Below are 5,980 nucleotides of genomic sequence, written 5' to 3' on the forward strand. Positions count from 1 at the left end.
GGCAGCTCCCCCTGTCTCTTGAATGAATTACTTAACAAAGTTAGAAGGATCCAGAGGTGGTTTCGATCATTTGGTGAGGCCATCCAGGACTTGGGTCGTGGACTTCCTCCACTCTGCTATAACAGCACACTCACCTGCTAGGTTGCCCCCTGCTTGAGGGTGACAAAATGGCTGCCAACACACCACATATCACATTCAAGCAGAAAAGAAGTTGACTGTGGGGCTTTCTTTTTCATGGTGCTCTTTGTGATCAGGAAGGAAATATTCCAGCTTGCCCCTGACTGTGGCACAGAGGAGGGGCAGGCAGATAGGAAATCAGGAAAGGCCGTGGTGGGGTGGAGGGCAGCTGAAGGGGGCATGTTCCTGCACACCCCCTGAGTGAGGGATTAGGCTGGGTCACATCAGGAATCAGCCCAGAGCTGAGGGCAAAGTTCAGGGCTGGACCACGGAGCAGCGTGTGGCCAGGGTCAGCATACAGCCAGGACCATGAACAGGTCAATAGTATGGGGTTAAGAGTTGATCTGTGAGGGTCGGTGTGTTGGCTCAACTGGCTAATCCTCCACCTTCAGGTACCAGGATCCCGTAAGGGTGCTGGTTCGTGTCCCGACTGCTCCACTTCCCATCCAGCTCCCTGCTTGTGGGCCTGGAAAAGCAGTGGAGAATAGCCCAAGGCCTTGGGACCCTGCACCCATGTGGGAGACCAGGAGGATGCTCCTGGCTTTGGATCATCCATTGCTGCCATTTAGGGAGTGAATCAGCAGATGAAAGACCTTTCTCTGTGTCTTTCCTGCTCTCTGTATCTCTGACTTTCCAATAAAAAAATAAGAACTAAAACTTGGACCAGGCAGTAACCTTGTGGCTTAAGTCCTCACCTTGTGTACACGCTGGGATCCCATCTGGGCACTGGTTCTAATCTTGGCAGTCCTGCTTCCCATCCAGCTCCCTGCTTGTGACCTGGGAAAGCAGTTGAGGATGGCCCAAAGCCTTGGGACCCTGGGAGATATGGAAGACCCGGGAGAAGCTCCTGGCTCCTGGCTTCGGACGGGCTCAACACTGGCAGTTGTGGCTGCTTAGGGAGTGAATCAATAGACAAAAGATCTCTCTGTCTCTCCTCCTCTCTGTATATCTACCTTTCAGTAAAAATAAATAAAAAAATTTTAAAAAATGATAAATCTTTACGAAAGAAAAGTCAGTCTGTGGCCTGGGATTCAGATGATTTCATGGCTGGGGTCAGAGACCAAATGGAGCTGGGATAGTTTGGGCCCCATGCCCCTTCTTGCTGCTCCCATTTCTCTCTCTCTCTCTCCTTCTCTGGGGACACTGGTTTTGACCTCAGGGCTCTAGGGAGCACAGAATGAGTCTAGATTCTTTAAGGTGCATGTGGGAGAGTGTAAGGGGAGGAGATGCAGGCAGCATGGTGAGGATGTGGATGTTGGTGTGGTCAGAGAATGTATTCGCCAAAGCAGCAAGGACACAACAGGACCAGGAGTCAGCTCATCCCACAGAGGCGCCCGCGTTCTGCTATTCTGCCTTGTTCTGTCCCAACTGCCCACACCACCTATAAACCGAGACCACCCTGGCTTCCTGTCCCTGCAACTTGTCCCCTCCGGTTTGACAGTGCCCAAGACTGGGGCAGCACAGTCAGGTGTCCACCACCTGCGGGCATAGTTGATGTCCGCCCCGCCCAGGTCCATGTAACCGAGGAAGGAGGCAGGGCCAGGGAGACTGCAGGCTGACTGGCGACCACGCAGCTGGTCCCGGGCGCACCCCGACCACCTGGGCTGCACCTCTGGATTCAGAGGTGGGACCCGGCGGGGAGGGTGGAGGCTGGCGCTGGAGTCGGCGCAGCCACCAGGGGGCAGCAAGGACCGGGCTGGGAAGGGACAGGGTGAAGAGGGCAGGTTGAGGGGACAGCAGCCTGGGAGGGCAGCGCGCAGGCTCAGACACTCCTGGGTAGTTGTTTTGTTTCTGAATCATTGACTTTCGTGGGAACGTCGTTGTCACAAAGGTACCTGAACAGGATGCTAGGACTCTTGCAAAATCAAAAACAATAAAGCTTATTTCGGGGCCCGCCCACGTGGGGTGCCAGGTGCTGGGGTGGGGGACGAGGACACTTCCGTTGGTTTTTCACTTTCCCCTTTATATCGCGGCGTTTTCTCTGAATTGCAAAAGGTACGCACGTGCAGCTTGAGTAATCAGAAAAAGGTGAGAGACGAGCTGTAAAGCTGCTGCAACTTCTGCTCCCTAAATCTCGGTGAAGTGAGGCTGATGACAGACAGGGTCAGGGCGAGCAGGGAGCCCAGATGTCAAGACCTCTGGAGGATTCCCCCATCCCCCATCCCTCATCCGCAACCTCCCTCTGGCTCGGCAGGTAGAGCATCCCCGGGACTGCTGGGAAACTAGCATCTTGCCTTGCTCACACCGCCACCTGCTTCTACCTCCAGTTTCAGGAACAAATTTCAGTGTGTTCCCCCTCCTTCCCCTCACCCCATCTATCCTTCTCTTCCTTGTTCTTACCCCAGGGCCTCGAGGGTGGTGCTGGAATACAATTTCCATGTTGACAAATACATGTAAATACATTCACCACGGGAATTTCCATTTGAAAGTGAGCTCTTTCGTGGCAGCAGCTGCTGGCTCCTTCCAGAACCGCACCTGAGCCGAGAATTCTGCCAGGCCCAGCAGCTCCAGATATGCTTCCGTGAAAGGGATTAGAGCAACCGTAGTTCTTTGAGCCATTGTTCTCTTGTTCTCTGATCCAGCTGCCTATGTACATTGCAAACAGGTTTTGAGTCCTGATCAAAAACTGAAAATGGGTCGCCTCTCTAGAAGTGGCTGCAAAAAAGAAAAAAAAAAAAAAGAAGAAGAAGAAGAAAGAAAAGAAAGGAAAAGCTAGGATGAAGGATGCAGCAATAAACCCCAGGGAGGGAGCGGGCCAGAGTCCAAGGGTTTGGGGACCAAGGGAAGGGTTGGGCCTGGGGAGCCCTTGAAGGGACCGTGCCAAGGGAGCTGGGAGGAAGCCAGAGCAATCGCCTGAGGACCCTGGATGTTTAAGTTTCTGTCCAATCCCCGACTGGAGGAGATGCTAGTGGTGACAAGGCTGGTGTTCCTGGTGGGGGCTGAGTGCCGCAGAGGTGGGTCTCACACCCTCAAAAGCTTCAGGGTGTCTCAACAAACTCAAGTTCATGGAGGAAGCGGAAGGCAGAGCTGGGAGCTGTCAGGAGCAGAATTTGAGATTTTGTTTAGGAGCCCTTGATTAACGGAAGTCCAGGGAAGGCCACCCAGCAGCCCAGCTGGTGTGTAAGCTGTGTCCAGTGTGTGGGGTGAACCTACTCACGCCCACTGGGAGCCACGGACTCTAGGGTACCAGCAAGGACCCCCAGGAAGCAGGGAGGGGGTGGAGAAGCACTCATCAGCTCCTTTCTGTGAGCTTGGATGGTCTCAAGCAGCGGAATACTTCTGCTGTCTCCAGGTCCTCTCATTGGCTCCCAACCCTGGCCTGAGGAGATGGACCAATGATTGCTATTGGACTAGGTTTGTGAGTGGGCGGAGCTCATGGGTACTTAAGCCAAGCTGCCAACTTCCATCCCCTCACCCCATCAAGTCACACCTGATCTAATGCTTACAGTGGATCCCACCCTTAAGTCTCAGGGCTTTGTACTTTTTCTACACTCTGATTCAACCTGATCATTCTCCCAGTTCGACCTGGCTTCTTCCAGCTGCAAGCCTCCCTGATTGCCTCCTTTGGTGCTGGCAGCTTTTGCCTGCGGAATGACCCCTGATGAGATGGGGGAGGGAGGAGGCTTTGTCTCAATCCCAGATGGGTCCTCAGCACAGATTCAGCACCTGGCAGGTAGCAGGTGTTCAGGAGATACTGGGGAAGTGGGAAAGGCGGAGCGCCCTGCCTTCCTCTGCCTCCGTAAGCCTGGGCAAGGTGTGCCTACATCCAGGTAGGAGATGGGGAGCGCTCCCGCTCAGATCTTTCCCCTTCCCAAAGCCCCACCAATTTGGGAACATAAGCTCAGTTGGCAGCCTAAGATCTTTTGGGGGATGTGAAGGGTTGGGGGAGGCAGCACGGTGGCTCAGTAGGTTTGTCCTCTATATTACAGCAATGGCATCCCATATGGACACCTGTTCATGTCCCAGCTACTCCACTTCCCATCCAGCTCCCTGCTTATGGCCTGAGAAAACAGCAAAGGATAGCCCAAGGCCTTGAACCCTTGCACCCACATGGAAAACCAGGAAGAAGCTCCTGGCTTCAAATCAGCTCATCTTGGGACTGCTGCAGCCAGTTGAGGAGTGAACCAGCAGATAGAAGATGTCTGTGTGTCTGGAAGCCACACAAACTCATTTTCACTGTTTGAAGCCTCATTACTCAGCTTGCTATGTCTGAGGCAATGCTTAACGCAGACGTGGCGAAAAGCCGAACAGGTGCTGTGTGCTGCCTGAAATGGCAGATCTGCTGGGTGTGCTGTGGTCAGACTGGAGTTCAAACCCTGGAAGTGGAGCATCCAGGAGGGGAGTGTCGGCTCCTTTCCCAAGGGCACGCGGGGCTGACCCGTTCCTCTCTTTGGAACTACCTTTTCTTCCCTGCACGCTGCACGCTGGGAGATGGGCAGCTGAAGGGACAGATTTGGGCTCAACACAAGGAAGGTGTTTGTGAACTAATTCAGCCTGCCAGGGAAGATGGGAGCCTACCAGGCTGCCGCAGAGACCCTCTGAGCTGTTGATGAAGCGAGCGATGTTGGAAGTGGCGGTGGAAACCGGAACCAGCACACGAAAGTGAACGGTGGATTATTGGTGCGGTGGCACAGACGTGAAGGCAGCACGCCCAGCTGGGGAGACCACCTACGTGCTTCGTGATCTGCGTCATCACGCAGATGCGCGGAGCTGGGCGTCACACAGCGAGCTCCTGTGTGTGGCACGGCTTGGACTGCCGGGAACCACGCCGTGCAATGGGAGAAGCCCAGCTGCTGCATTGATTGTCAGCACCTCCGTATGAGCACCTCCCCCGGCCAGGGCACTGCATTTCCTCTCCACACCCCTCCTCATCACTCACTTTCCACGCACCCTCACCATCCACTGCTCACCCAGGGGACACCCTTCTCGGTATTTTGTGGCACTCTCACAATGTAGAGAAAGAAACCAAATGGCTAGTCACAAAGACTGCCACAGCAGGGGGCCAGACAGCACCCTGCCACTCCCGGCAGAATCCTTTTTACTTCCTCCTTTCTCTGCAATGATGGAAACACGCTCACTGTCTGTACTGTGTACTTTTGATAGAATAAATTATTCAGCTAATAAGGCAGTGAGCTCCCCGTGATGCTGGGTTAGGAAGGAATCTCAAAACTGAATTGACCATGGACATAAGCCCCCTGCTGCTCCTGCTCTGGGCTCAGGCCACCTGCCTGGGATATTGGGCACCGGATTCCCTGCAGGGAACTTGGCTGATGGAGACAGACGCTGCCTGCATCTCCCTAATAGGCTTGGCATGACCCAACTGGGTGACCTTGGTTAAAACTACTGCCAGGGTCGTGTCCATATCTCCTCCATATGCTACAGTCTCCCCAGCTCTCCATCCAAAGATTTTTTTTTCTTCTTTTGTTCCTGAAGCAGCAGCCCTGGTGGAATGAGTGTTGGGAGCTGGAGCACCAAGGCTGTTGCTCCCTCCCCTCCGGGGGAGAAATGGGCATGCGCTGTGCAAGGGTGCACCAGCTGCCCTCCCTGGCAATGAGGTTACCAACACACCCTTCACTTCCTCCTACTTGGCCCTGGCTCACTTCCGCCACTGCTCCTACAGGATTCCTCCTCAGTCAACAAACCGCACGCCGATCTTCGAAGTCTGGGAATCCACATGCGAGACAGCCAGTTACATAACCTCCCGTGCGCTGCTTCTCCGGAATGAATAACTGAATTCATGAGGTCAAGCCCTCCCAGCCAATGGCACCCGGCCATTATGTTGGCTTAATAAACGACAGAAACG

Source organism: Ochotona curzoniae, unplaced genomic scaffold (genome assembly GCF_017591425.1).
Source record: "Ochotona curzoniae isolate NIBS_2020 unplaced genomic scaffold, NIBS_Ocur_1.0 contig_2321, whole genome shotgun sequence".
In the NCBI taxonomy this organism is placed as follows: Eukaryota; Metazoa; Chordata; class Mammalia; order Lagomorpha; family Ochotonidae; genus Ochotona; species Ochotona curzoniae.